The sequence below is a fragment of the Anneissia japonica genome, unplaced genomic scaffold, assembly GCF_011630105.1.
Source record: "Anneissia japonica isolate Jap-2015-1 unplaced genomic scaffold, ASM1163010v1 scaffold560_len657749_cov147, whole genome shotgun sequence".
NCBI lineage: Eukaryota > Metazoa > Echinodermata > Crinoidea > Comatulida > Comatulidae > Anneissia > Anneissia japonica.
This window is the reverse complement of record NW_022754288.1, coordinates 428,858-443,937: the sequence shown is the minus strand read 5'-3', so window position 1 is coordinate 443,937 and position 15,080 is coordinate 428,858. Positions and strand designations below refer to the sequence as shown.

At 34.2% G+C, this 15,080-nt stretch overlaps 1 protein-coding gene and 1 long non-coding RNA gene across 2 annotated transcripts in view; both read right to left on the bottom strand.

Annotated features, from left to right (window-relative positions):
• LOC117123174 overlaps window positions 1-455 on the bottom strand; it is a 5,591-nt gene extending 5,136 nt beyond the window's left edge. Inside the window, exon 1 of the long non-coding RNA XR_004447814.1 lies at window positions 267-455. This is a non-coding gene — a long non-coding RNA (uncharacterized LOC117123174). The remainder of the gene's footprint in view (window positions 1-266) is intronic.
• LOC117123173 (receptor-type tyrosine-protein phosphatase mu-like) overlaps window positions 1-14,988 on the bottom strand; it is a 41,808-nt gene extending 26,820 nt beyond the window's left edge. Inside the window, exons 1-3 of the mRNA XM_033269025.1 lie at window positions 14,862-14,988; window positions 11,781-11,933; window positions 7,260-7,388 (exon numbers count right to left, since the gene is read on the bottom strand). The gene's annotated coding sequence lies outside the window, so the exon portion shown is untranslated. The remainder of the gene's footprint in view (window positions 1-7,259; window positions 7,389-11,780; window positions 11,934-14,861) is intronic.
• Between the last annotated feature and the right edge of the window lie 92 nt (window positions 14,989-15,080).

Genomic DNA, 15,080 nt, shown 5'->3' with positions numbered 1-15,080 from the left:
GGGACCCACTATGACACTCAAAGTAGGGAGCCTCTTGGCAATTCTAAATACCTAGACCCTTCACCCCTAAGCCAGAGGCCCGGCTTTTTCCCACACATGATCGAGCCGAAAGTTGTTCATCTAGGCCCCTAGGCCTAAACTAGGCAATATGCCGGGGGCCTTGGTCTATAGGGGCCTAGGCCTAGGTTGACTGAACTTTAATGTTTTTTAAAGCATTAAGAGTTAATATAAGTCTAAAATTTTAGAGAAAGACATGATATACATACCTGTATACGTACTACTTTGAATCAAAAAACCCTGTAAATGCGTGTGTTTACAGTCATAATTCGGATGAATTCCAAAATGGCGTATTTAGAAATTGGTTTAAAAATCTACGCTGGTTCCCGGCGTTTGAAGCTGTTCCAGTATATTAATTAAACTGTTGTAATCTGGTTGTCTATACAATATACAGGACGGCATAAGCCAGATTAGGATTATATAACCCTCGCATATTGCATTTTACAAGGACAGTCACCAGTCCTACATATATGAATATGATGACAGTAGAATAATCGGGTGGGCGTTATATACCAGTTTCGAATTTTTATAACGGTCATTTTACCAAAAAACGATAAGTATCTTTTTTCCCCATAATTTTAGTGTATTTTCTAAATCAATAATTTTTTCATCCCAGTTCTTTCTTTCACACGCTTTCTGATTATATCCAACGTATATCCCCAGAAACCTGACTGGTTCTTTTGTCCAAACGATATTCAATGAATTGGACATGTTATTTTTTAAAGCACCTATCCACATACCCTTTGTTTTATTTTTGTTTAACTTTAACCCTGACATTTTACAAAATATTTCAATCTCACTGGAAAAATACTTCAAGCTATGTTCATCTTGTGTAAAGATGACAGTATCATCTGCCAGTTGGGCTATTTTTACAATATTTTCGTTATTTTCAATCTTAGGAAAAACAATGCCTTTGCACATAGGATTGGCTCTTATATTTACGGCCATGATTTCTGCAACTAATATGAATAATAAGGCCGATAGCGGACATCCCTGTCTTATACCACATTCCATTTTGAAATGCTCCGATACCCATCCGTTATTTGTCACTACACATTCTGTATCTGTATATATTGTTTTTATCCATTTAAGGAATGACATACCGAACCCAAACTTGTTTAGAATTTTAAAGACTAAATTTCTGTCAATTGAATCAAATGCTTTTGCAAAATCTAGAAATATTATTGCTCCTGGTTTGTTATTATCATTTGTGTGAGAAAGTATATCATTTACTAAGCGTATGTTTTCTCCACCAAACCTCCCGGTGATATAACCTTTTTGATCATAATTAATGATAGATCCAGACACGGTTCGCAGTCTGTTAGAGAGAACATGAGCCATAATTTTGTAATCCACGTTTAATAAAGTAATAGGTCTCCAATTATTCAGTTGCTCCCTCTGTCCACTTTTAAATAATAAATTGATGATTCCTCGTCTTTGCGAATTACTTAGCCTATTGTTCATATAACAATAATTTAGTGCATCACATAGAATGGTTTTGATATAATCCCAAAAATAAAGATAAAATTCTACACTCAAGCCATCACATCCAGGGCTTATATTGAGTTTCATTTTATAGACAGCCTCTGTACATTCTTCAACTGTAATTAAACCTTCGCATTTATTCGATTCATTTTCTGAAAGTTTTTTAATATTCGTTTTATTTAGATATTCATTAACCATACAAATTTCGATAAAAATTAACTTGTTCCTTAACTTGTTCTTGTTCCTAAGATTTCATTAGTCGAGTAATATGTTTTCTTTTTGCATTACTTTTTTCTAATCCTAAAAAGAATTTGTTGTTCTTTTCTCCTTTTTCAAACCATTCTATTCTTGAACGAATTTGTGCACCTCGGGCCTCAAATGCATAAATGTCGTTTAAACTTTTTGTTTTCCTTTCTAGTTCAGTGTCTATTTCTTTATCATAGACAATGTTTAACTTGACTGTAAGGTCATTGGCTTCTTTAAGTAATTTCTCTTTTTCTTCCTTTTTTATTTTCTTTTTTAACACAATATTGATATGAAAATTCTTTTATTTTAACTTTCATGTATTCCCACTGGAGATCCGGATTTAAATTATAATCATTTTTTTTCAAATTTTCGATAATTTTTATTATATTTGATGTGTATAGGTTGTCATCTAAAATACTATTATTTATTTTCCAGATTCCCGGACCTCTTTTACATTGTTCGTTAAACATTTTAAGTGATATAGCCTTATGGTCTGTAAATATACAAGGTCTGATATCAGTATGGACTATTTCGCCTCCTGTATGTAAAGTGTTTGAGACAACCCAATAGTCAAGTCCTCTGTATATATTCTTCCTCCTCCAAGTAAATTGGGTTTCGTTTTTGTAGCAATGCCTCCATATATCTATTAATTTATGTTTATGTATACTTTTTTCAACACCAATGGTGAATTATCATAATTTGGTATGCTGTTTATTTGATCTACATTGCGGTCTAACACACAGTTCATGTCACCTCCCATTACTATGTATTCTTCCTTTTCATTACAAAGACGATCGATTTTCTTATCAATTTTTTTTAAAATAATGATCTTTCTTTATAGTTGTTTGGTGCATAAACATTAACTAGGTTAATTTTTTCCCCATTATACTGTAAACGTAAGATTAAAATTCTACCCTCTTCATCCACAAACTTACAATCAACATTTGTATCACTACATGACTTAATCGGTATCGAGACTCCTCTACTGTTAGTTGTCCCGAAGCTGTGGTATGCCTCTCTTTTCCAAAACTTATTAAGACAAATAACTGACTTTTTGTCAAAATGCGTTTCTTGTAACAGAACAATGTCTGCGTTCTGTTCCTCTAACCATTTAAACATTTTCATTGTTTTTATTATTATCTCTCAAACTTCTATCATTTAATGAAATTAAATGTAGAGTAGTATTTTTTTTTTTGTTTTCTTTTCATTTAAAATTTTTAGGTATTTTTAATTTTTATTTTATATACAAAATACGCTAGAAAATTGTATCGCTGTTAGCAAAGGAACAGACGAACAGGACTAATTTACAGAATCTGATTTCTTTTCCTTCTTCTCCGCATTTTTTCTCCACTTCCTTAAGTTTTTTCCTTTTGGAAGCAGCAAATGTGTGTCGGGCAGTTGTGGCAGTATCAGCGTTAATATTTGTAGATGCTTCTGGCTTATCTGCGGTGACGAAGTTCAGCATTCCTTTTATGGCTTTTTCTATTTTCTCGTGCTTGTCTTTTTCTTTTTTTGCTGCTTGTTTTTTTTTTTTCGCGTTGTTTTAACTTTTTTTTTCTTTTGAACTAATGCTAAATTCCTGGAACCGGCAGAGGAGTACTCCTCTTGGCTAATAGATTTTACTCTATCGATTGAGTCTTTCATTATCTGTTGTACTCTTTCATCCAGTTCGAAAGAGTCCGGATCGGTTCCTGGATTGGCAGGTTTGTTAAGTAATTCTTCAAGGATGCCAATGACGTTTTGTGTGTCATCGCTTGCTACTTCTTTAATTTGCTCTTCTTCTGAATCACTGGAAGTGCTGCTAGCATTCTTTTCCTCCCCAATTTCAATTACTACAGATTCGTTTTGATTATCACATGTTTCATTTCGTTCAGAAATATTTTCTAACTCCACCGTTTGCTCAGGTGTGTTTTCGTTGCATTTTTTTGCAACATGACCGGTTTTATTATACATGTGACATATTGTGCGTTTCAGCTTCATTGGGCATTCATTCACTCTGTGGCCTGTTAATCCACATTCCAAACATGTTATTTCTACTTTCTGGTCTTTGTGAAAGAGTCTGGCATTAAAGTTATTTATTCTGAGGAATATTGGGAGACTTCCTTTAAATGGCTGGACAAGCACAGCTCGGTCTCCATTCAGAAATCTGGAAAGTTTTCCATTGATTCTGAACTTAATGAACTGTATCTCACTTTGCACCTTACATCTCTTTTTTTAAGGCGTCTGTGATTTCATCATTTTGTACCGACAAAGGCACGTCTTTTACTAGAATTCTTGTTTCATATTCATTCCTGATAAGGTATGGGTTAATGTCATACACACTAATGAATTTTCCGTTTATGTTCAATCCTGATGTTATTACTTTGACTCGTTCTTTGTGGTCGTCAATATTCTCCAAAGGTTTTTGACTTTCTGGGCTTCTATTAGATGGTCACAGTTGATGACATCGTTACATGCAAAGTAAAACAACTCTTCTTTTAGGAAATCTTCATTTTTCCCTCTAATTTCATCGTCTTTTACAAAGACGGGTTTAACGTTCTGGCTTCGATCTTTGATTGTAGCCATAGCAACTAACGGTTTACTAGAACAAAGGCTTGACAAACCCTGTTCACTAGAGCGTGTACTATACCAACAGCTAGCTTGGCCCGTTGTTAGGGTAAAGAAAAGGTCTTACCGATCACTTTTACTGGTCAGTTTTGGCGGGTTGATAAAGCATTGAATTTTGATGGTTGGCTTAGTTTAAAAAAAGCATTTGGTTGTTCCCAAATCTGTAATTTTTCAGTTGATTTTGGTCACACTGTCTTGACAATTAAGTATTCCTGAGTTGATTTCAGATTTTTATTCGCAGAGGTCTAAGAAAATACTGAGTATTACATTTCTGAAATTGTTTTCGTTAATACTGTTGTAAATTCTTTATTGGAGTTACAGGCATAAAAAAAAACCACAATGTCGTCTGCATAAAGTACAGTTTCACATGTGCCCTCAAACACTATCCTGCAAGCTATTTATGTATAATAAACAGTAAGGTGCCAATAATTACGCCTTGGGGTACCCCATAGTCGATATTTAAAGATTGAAATTGTATTGTCATTAAATTAACAAATTCTTTACGATTTGATAAGTAATTACTAGACAATGCAAGCTCGGTGTTCATAATTCCAATAAAGTGTAGGCCTAATTTATGTAATAAAATATCGTGGTCTACAGTATCAAACTTTTGTAGGTGAAGAAAGATTGCACCAGTTACTATGTCACTATCATTATTTTTGTAATTATAATTGCAGATATCTATCAATGCAGTAGACGTTGAATGGAACGACCTGAAACCAGATTGAGTTTTAATAATATCAAAATCATTAATATGATTCGTATCTTGATTATGTATGCATCTTTCAAAACTTACATAACAATTGGCGTCACATATATAGGAGGATAGTTGTTAAGCTCATGTTTACAACCTTCTATGTAAAGTGATGCAATTTTAGCAAATTTCCATTTACTTGGGATAATTTTTTATTTATTTATTGCACATCCAACAGTGTATACACCAATTACAGGATGAAAATATAAAATATAAAAACTTACACAATATTTATTTTAAAGACTCAAATGTGATAGACTTAAACTGAGAGAAACTACAATGAAAAATATCAAATTCAGGATTATTACAAACACAATTATTATAAAACGAAGACAGTCTACCAAAAAATAATACAGTCTACCAAAAATAATACCAATTATCAATGACCAGTTAAACAAAAAAGCAAAATACTAAGGATTTGTGGAGATGCAAAAAGTAACCTAGCGGAAATCCCATCAACTCATGTAGATTTTTTACATATTTTTCAAAATAAAACTTTAATATCATGTTTGCTTATAGGCCTATCTTTAAATTTAAAACGTTCTTGAAAATCCAACACAGATTCATTGAAAAATTTGCCTTGATTTTCATTAAAATGTGACGAAAGTTCACATGAAATTAAAGAAAAAATATTTATTAAAGTGGTTAGCAATATCTGTTGGATTTTTTATTTCATTCAGTTTCCTGCTTTTTAATGGGTAGGTATTCGTTTATAGTTTTTCATAATGTTTTGTTTACATTTTTGCTCTTCTATTGTTTATGTAGTTACGCTTTAATGACTTTGACAAATTATTCAGTTTATTCCTTGTTTATTTGTAAGAGTCCCAATCACCCATACTTTTCGTTTTTCTGCTTTCTGTTTTTAATAATTACAATCACGAGGAAGGGATGGAGGGTCTATACCAAAGAAAATTTATGATTATGTCAACTCTAGAAGACTACTGATAATAACAATTTATTTTTATTTATTTATTTATTGCACATCCAACAGTGTATACACCAATTACAGGATGAAAATATAAAATATAAAAACTTACACAATATTTATTTTAAAGACTCAAATGTGATAGACTTAAACTGAGAGAAACTACAATGAAAAATATCAAATTCAGGATTATTACAAACACAATTATTATAAAACGAAGACAGTCTACCAAAAAATAATACAGTCTACCAAAAATAATACCAATTATCAATGACCAGTTAAACAAAAAAGCAAAATACTAAGGATTTGTGGAGATGCAAAAAGTAACCTAGCGGAAATCCCATCAACTCATGTAGATTTTTTACATATTTTTCAAAATAAAACTTTAATATCATGTTTGCTTATAGGCCTATCTTTAAATTTAAAACGTTCTTGAAAATCCAACACAGATTCATTGAAAAATTTGCCTTGATTTTCATTAAAATGTGACGAAAGTTCACATGAAATTAAAGAAAAAATATTTATTAAAGTGGTTAGCAATATCTGTTGGATTTTTTATTTCATTCAGTTTCCTGCTTTTTAATGGGTAGGTATTCGTTTATAGTTTTTCATAATGTTTTGTTTACATTTTGCTCTTCTATTGTTTATGTAGTCACGCTTTAATGACTTTGACAAATTATTCAGTTTATTCCTTGTTTATTTGTAAGAGTACCACTCACCCATACTTTTCGTTTTTCTGCTTTCTGTTTTTAATAATTACGATCACGAGGAAGGGATGGAGGGTCTATACCAAAGAAAATTTACGATTATGTCACCTCTAGAAGACCGGAAATGTCACTCTCAGATTTGAATGTACTGTAATTTTCCTTGTTTTTCTCTTTCCAATAATTTTACAATTTTTCAAAATTTAGGAGAAAGGGTGGGGGCGGGCAGACTGGACCCCCTTGAATTCGCCACTGGATAATACAAAAATATTAAGGTATAAAATAGACATAATAATAATAATAATAATAATAATAATAATAATAATAATAATAATAATAATAATAATGAAATGGATTTAGGTGATAGCCGACTTATTGTCTAGAAGAATGTACTGAGGATTATCCATGTTCAGTTCATGACTAGTGCCGAACGTTTAAGTACATTAGAGATTTATTAATTGCTAATGTGGATTTTCTTTACCTGTAGTGCATGAGTGTAACAACCAATTATCAAGGCAACCACCATTACATCCAGTTTCAAAATGACATGAGGCAGAATCACAATTGCAGGTAGAAGCACAGTAGTAGCCATAGCTTCCAGATTGGCAGGCTATACAAAAAATAATTATGAAACATTCTGTACATACTAAGAAGTAGGACCATTAATTGAAATAACTTGTCTCTGGCAAAACAGAATTTACTTGAATCAGAGGGACGGATAGTCTATTTTCATTGTGTGTTCAATTAGCAAAAATGGAAATACTCTAATTAGGTTATCCAGATAAATATTGACGAAAAAATAGACAACCTTGTAAAGCAAAAATTAGTAGGGGTTGTATGACCGATTTAAATAAACTCGAACCCAGTACCCACAACAGGGCTTATGACTTATAATGTAAGTTTCATCAAAACTAAGTAGTTTTTGTAGGGGTAAAGTTAAAGATAGTCCCGTATTGAACGTATAGGGGAATGAGCACATCATACTAAAGCCTGGTTTCCTGTCGACGTAAGAAGGCAGATTTACTTACTTTAATATAACAAATCTTATCACAAACCAAGGGGGGCATTTATACAGCGGGATTGAGGACCGTTTTATATCTCCTTTGTCACTTATGGTTAATCAAACTTTCCCGCGTACCGATGTTTTTTGTCCTAATGTTTTTTTTTTATTTATTTTTTTTTGTTTTTTTGTTTTTTTCAAAGTAGATTGTGTGACAAGCACCTCGAGGCCGCCATGGCACTTTAATGCAGTTTCTTAGAATTAAAATTTGGTGGTATGAAACACGAATGTTCAGGGAATGTTCGAAACATCATTATTATGTGAAACAAAAATACAAACATCAAATAGGCCTATTTGTATTTTAATAATGTAGGCCTAACTTCTTTGCAATAATCCATTTTATTAATGCTAGACGTTTTGCTAACAATTTTAGTGCAGCTCATATAAAGAGTCAGAGGCCTATTTTCGCGCGAAAAACCTGGGTACCAATGACGGGATTAGTGGGAATAAAGGCAGCCAATCGTAAGAACTACGAATTACGTCATGTTTATGTCGTCGTATCGCAAGAAAAATTCAACTCAACGTAAAGCCTGGTTTCCTGTCGACGTAAGAAGGCAGGTTTACTTACGACTACGTCGTAACAAAATGCGATTTCACAGAAAACCGATTGCGACTGGTGCGTTGTGAAACGATTTGATAGGAAACCGCGATTCAGTGACTTACACTTGAGTGATCATGCTTGCGTTGCCTTGTGTTACGTCTCTTCCAGTCCAGTGGTTGTATGAATTTTTAAAAAATAGTTAGGTCTATTAGGTTTAATCGGGAGAAATAATATATTCTAAATTGTGCAAGTAATAATTAGGAAAAAAGTGTTATTCCATGCTTCAATAAACGTATAATAACATAATACACCCATAGGTCTACACCTTTTTTTATAAGAACCAGAGCAATTTTTCCGAGGCTAAGTGTTCTTATTTTTCGGCCAATTTAAATCAAGCTCAAAATGTTTATTAATGCCTATCTAAGCTGGTCGAACGTTTCGTTTGGGTCTGTACCGTAGCTGCACTGATGAGGCCTGGAAGGCCGAAACGGATCAGTCTGCAGATATTGGGATTCTTTCCAGTGGATGCTTAGTTTATTTTGTCATTCTGATCGTATATAGTAGGCATTAAACATTTTGGGCTTGATTTAAATTGGCCGAAAAATAAGAACACTTAACCTCGGCAAAATTGCTGTGGTTCTTCTAAAAAGGTGTAGACCTATGAGTGTATTATGTTATTATATGTTTATTGAAGCATGGAATAACACTTGTTTCCTAATTATTACTTGCACAATTTAAAATATATTTTTTCTCCCGATTAAACCTATGGCCCAACTATTTAAAAAAAAATGCATACAACCACTGGACTGGAAATAGGAATGGTTGACAACAGATTTATTTCTAAACAATTCGCTTGGTATTATACGATTGTAATTGAAACAAATCCTTGTTTATTTTCGAATTCAAATTCAATATAGTAATGATAATAATAATAACAAACACAATTGTATAGGCTACTGCGTGGATGTGTGGCGTATTGGTAGACTACTCAAAGAAGCAAGAAACACAGAATGTTCATAGGGCCTATATTTTTTCTACTGTAGAACAATCTGACAAGTTTCAGCCACGTCAAAATATGGTACGTCATAAAGGCTACGTCATAATTCCCGTATCTGGTTGGCTGCTTCTTACGATTTCTGGTCCATAATGCTATGTCTCTTACGAAAGTTGACTTGGAGTCAACTTTCCTAAGAGACGTAACACAAAGCAACGCAAGCATGATCACTCAAGCATAAGTCACTGAATTGCGGTTTCCTGTCAAATCGTGGAAAATCGACGTATCGCATGAAAATTCAATACGACGGTTTCCTGTCCAACATTGCTTTGCGACGATTTAACCTTACGTTACGTCGATTTCACAACGCACCAGTCGCAATCGGTTTCCTGTCAAATCGCATTTTGTTACGATAAAGCGATGTAGTCGTAAGTAAATCTGCCTTCTTACGTCGACAGGAAACCAGGATAAAAATTCAACTCAACGTAACAGTCGCAAGCGCTCGTTTTTGGACTCTGGATGGAGTTCAACGTCGTAAGTTCAACTTTCGATCGTAAGAGGCTGAAAATTGCTGGTTTGTCTGCGGCCCAACACGATCAACGCAAACGTCGTTGACGTCGGCATTATTTCAACTTGAGTCGTAAGAAACGTATGAAACGTAAGAAATCTGACTTTTACGTCGACAGGAAACCAGGCAGCCTCGGTATTGTGTGGTAGGTTGACCAGTTTCTTGTACGCCGCCTCTGTTCCTCCCCAGTAGTGAACCACCGGGTACCTACGCCTGGGTCGAGACACAGTAGGTAAATAGTCTTGTGCAAGGACAAAAGCGAAATGCACAGCGAAGGTTTAACCCTGACCTCAAGGTTGAAAGGAAGAAACGCAACCGCTGCGCCAACTGCTACCACTCCTGCCTATATTGTAAAGGGGAGTGTTAAATTTTCTTTGAAATGTACAAATTTTGGCATTTCGGAGAATAAAATAATGTTAATTTATTTTTATACTTATATTGTAGCGGAACACATTTTTTGCCTCTGCAAATTCACCTAAGAATTGCTAATGAATAGTGCACTGGTTCCACCAATTTCCTCACAAATTCCCAACTTATAAAATTCCAAATACTCCTCCTGTTATTTCTACTATAATGATATAGTAGTATGGATCCAAACAATATCAAGAGTCAACGGAGAGTGAGGTGCGAGACGAGATAGGCCTACATAAAGGAGCATGACGCATGTGGATCAGTGACGGATTCAGGAATAAAGAGGCCCCAGGGAGTGACTTTCACAGACAAAGGGTCTATACCACCTCAGCCACACCATGGTTAAGACTGAGGTTTGAAAATGTATGATTATGGCATATTTTGAAATGTCACTCTTATATGCTCAAAATTTTATTATATTTTTTTTTTATTCTTTAAAATTTTGAAACATTTAAGGAGGGTGCGGCTGGCCCCCTATTTAGCCCGCCACTGGGAAAGGGGAAAGATGGGGTAGCCAAAATGCAGTTGGCTGTAACGAGACGATACGTTTGGTAAAACGAGGCTCCGCTCATGTTGTATTGAATGTGAGTGCGTGGCACTGGAATTTGGTGTCGTTTGGGGAGGTGAAAATTTATAAAGATTGTGGGGGCACAACCATCCTCAATTTTCTGTAGACTTTTGGACACGGACGCAGGTTGGGGAGAGGTATCCATGCTTATTGTATAGACCACTTATTGTCATAAAAGTAGGCGTACATTTTGTGACAGAACATGTAGTCTGATAACCTTGCACATGGAATACACTTGCAAAAACCTGTTAACGCTTATCAAGTCCGAAATTAGGCTAAAAACAAGTCACTTCCAAATACACGTATTGTATGCTAAATTCTTCATCTTATCTGAGCAAATCCGAATGTAAGCAGAGAATGCAGGACGGGTATGGCTTTTACGTCAAGTCATCAAAGTAACGTCACAACAATTTTATTAATTTTTATTTTGGCCTAATAATAATAATAATAATAATAATAATAATAATAATAATAATAATAATATGATAATAATAATAATAATAATAATAATAATAATAATAATAATAATAATAATAATAATAATAATAATAATAATAATTGCAATGTTTAAATTTAATAGGAAAGCTTCAGTATAAAATAATTCCCCAACACTACGTATTGCAGTTCCTAGTCACATCTCAAATGAGAGATAGCCTACATGTATTTTTTTGTGTATATCGAAAAAATGTCTATACATAACTGATATGACCACAGCGTTTCAAATTTGTTTTCGGTTGCTTTGCACATACTCTTCAGAGGGCGTTCAATGAACATTGCGTAAATATTTGGTTTCATAGCTTTATGTGTTTGAAAATTATTTTTTATATATGTTTATATATACCACTTTTTCATGTACTTACCTTCACAAAATAAATTGTCATATGTATGGTATCCTATTGCACACAGTCCATTACTACATACACCAGTATTCTTATCACATTGAACATTATCACGGCAATGGCAAATTGATGTACACGATGTGCTGAAATAGCCAACGGGACAAGTGCTTGGAACTGCAAAAAGGAAAAATAGGAAATCCATAACACAAACAGTTGAGTTGAAAAGAAAAAAAACATCACATGGATAAACTGTTATTAATTTAAAACTATTAGAATACAAGCCACAAGGTTTATGAGACAATTATATCGTATACAAAACAGACTGCGTTAAAAAAAAAAACACGTGTTTAAAGGAAAGGCATACAGGATGCAAAACATCCTTGCAGCAAAGAAGACTAATTTCTGCTGTGTTCTGTTTTTTATATAATATGGTAACTCTTATTTTATATATTATATATTTTTATATAGGCCTGTTTAATATGGCAGCACAAATATTTTTTTATGATATTATATATGGTATCATACTTTATTTTTAAATGCTCTTTTGTACTGAAAATTGTTAATAAGGCTCGCAAGTAATTTAGCTTTAAATGTTTTGACAATAAAGTGGGATGAATAGAGACAACTTCATTATTCTGAAATGGGTTTTCAATGTAGTGTATTTAAAATGATATGCACAATTGCCTTAATAAAATACATGCATTAGCAATTTAATTAACAGTACTTGAGCCGCGGCTCCCCCCTTTGTACACAGTGTTAAAATTTAAAAGCTTGTTCTTGAGACAATTCTTTCCTGGGATCAATCAAAATGAATACATCTAAAGCATGTAAATATACATCAGTTACACGTTATACATAGGCCTAATAGAACAGACATAGGCCTAAGCGTGATTTAAAAAAATCTTAAATCCATAAATCTCAGGCCAGGTCTTTAAGATATAGAAATGCGATACTGTATGGTTCAGTTTCGTTTTTATCCTTTTGCAAGTTTCTTTAAAGTTTTTTTTTAATAATACTACTACTAATAGTAATAATAATAATAACAATGATGATGATGATGACGATAGTAATAACTGATAATAATATTGATAGCAATAAAAAGTAAAGAAAATGTGCTAAGTGCGAAAAAAAATTGTGATTTGTTGATCATAATTATTATAGTATAGTTAAAGCTTAGTAATCTATGTTAGGCCTAAGTTGTCCTAGATAATAAGTAGATCCCTGATAAAAGATCATGAGAAATTTGTTGGCGTTTCATTTTGACTATATAATGGTGATGTGATGAGGAATTTTACTACATAAAAGTGTCATTTCTGGCCATCTATAGGTGTTATTTCCTCAAATTTTCTCACCTCAGCCCCAACCATGGTGGCAGGGGTGGCGCCAGCGGGAGCCAGGAGGCCAGGACCCCCCGTCGGGGAGAGTTGTCCACCCCCCGTCGTGGAGAAAAACCACAATTCGTCGGGGAGAAAAAAAATTATATGTGTATTTTCTGCATATTTAGTAGACTCTAACATCGATTAAATAAGGCTTTGAAGTCCCTAAATTGTCAAAATTTTCTGAGGCTTGCCCCGGGACCACTTTGAAACCTTTTAATCGAAGCTCAACCACGCCCACTTTGCTTTCGTCGGGGAAATCTGACCCTTCGTCGGGTGCATCGCCCCTCTCGGTGACCTTGGCTCCCCACCCCGGTCGGGCAGCTCCTGGCGCCACCCCTGCATGGTGGGGTTGAGGTGGTTGTGAAATCACGTTTTTGAAGTAGGCCTATGTAAAGTACATACTCAAAGACAATGTTTTTAAACTTTGTTTTCTTTGGTATATTATACACACATTAATAAGATCTCTATGGTTGTCAAAAATCCCTGACAAAAGATCATGAGATTTTTTTTTTTTTTTTTTTCTTTGGTGCTTCAATTTGACTAATGGTGATGTGATGATTTTTACTAAAAGTGTCATTTCTGGTCATCTAGAGGTACTATTTCCTCAAATGTTCTCACCTAAGCTCCAACCATGGTGGTTCTGAGGTGGGTGTCGACTCACAAAATGTCCTCCCCCTCCACCTTTTAAAACAGATCTGTGCCCTTCCCTGGGTATGACATTATACTCCATCGAGTCGGCTCCATATATATGTCTTAGTGACTGCTGAGGCAAGGGTCCATACATTTGCTTTTAGGATGTGATCTGGTTTTTCATGTCCATTTTTCGTGATTATGACTAATCTGGATAAAGAATGTTTTGAGCAGAGGTAAATTCAAGGCCCGCACCCCCCCCCCCTAATAATATTTTAAGGGAAAAAAGAAAAATATATTCAAATTTAAGTGTGAGAGTGTCATTTCTGGCCATCTAGAGATGCCCTAATCATAAATTTTCCAAGGTGGGGCTGAGGTGGGTGGTTCCTCGGTCTATGAAAGTCCCTCCCTGGCTCACTTCTCTTTCAAATTCCTGGATCTGCCACTGTTGATTTATTATGTAATTATTGTTGCGATTATTTATAATGCGTCTATTGCAATTTTAACTTTATCCTCTCAAAACGAACGTAAGAACGTTCAAAGTCCTACGTAATTCGCATAACGGCTCTCCCCCCCCCCCCCCTTTCAAAATCCTGGCTACGTCCCTGATACTCACGGCAGTTTTATAATGAAAGACTGAGATCCTATGATAACGCTACATCCGCACTGATTGCAGTACAACTTACATCATAGGCCTAGGGTAGTTCAGTCTTAATTCACGTTACACTAACATAATATACCAAGCTGTTACTTAGACACACATCTTAATGTTTATCTATTTATTATTTATACTAAGAAACCTTTTTTATGAAATTACCCATGTTTCTAAAAGTTCTACCATGTACTTCCCAATTAAAAAGAAAATCTGGCACTAAACAAAGACAAATTGCATGAAAATTATTCAAAGAGATATACTGTAAGTTGAATTTTTAAACCGATTTTACCGTAAAAGGACTTAAATTATTATAAACAAAAAAGCTAACAAAAAAAAAAAACAAAAAACAACAACAACAACAACAAAAACCCAGAAAATTACAAGCTATCACAATGATATTATACTTTTACTATTAAAAATATTATTTTAAAACGCTACCTTGACAGTTACTTCCAGACCATCCAGATGCGCAACCACCGGTACCGGTACACACTCCAGTATACTGGTTACAGAATCCTGATGTACAGTGGCATTCCTCACTACAACCCGCACCAAATTTGCCAGAATCACATTCTAATATTTGAAGGAGGTATTAAAGGACTACCGTCAGTTGAATGAAGTAATTTAATGGAAGAACACCTTGTGCATTCTTAACTA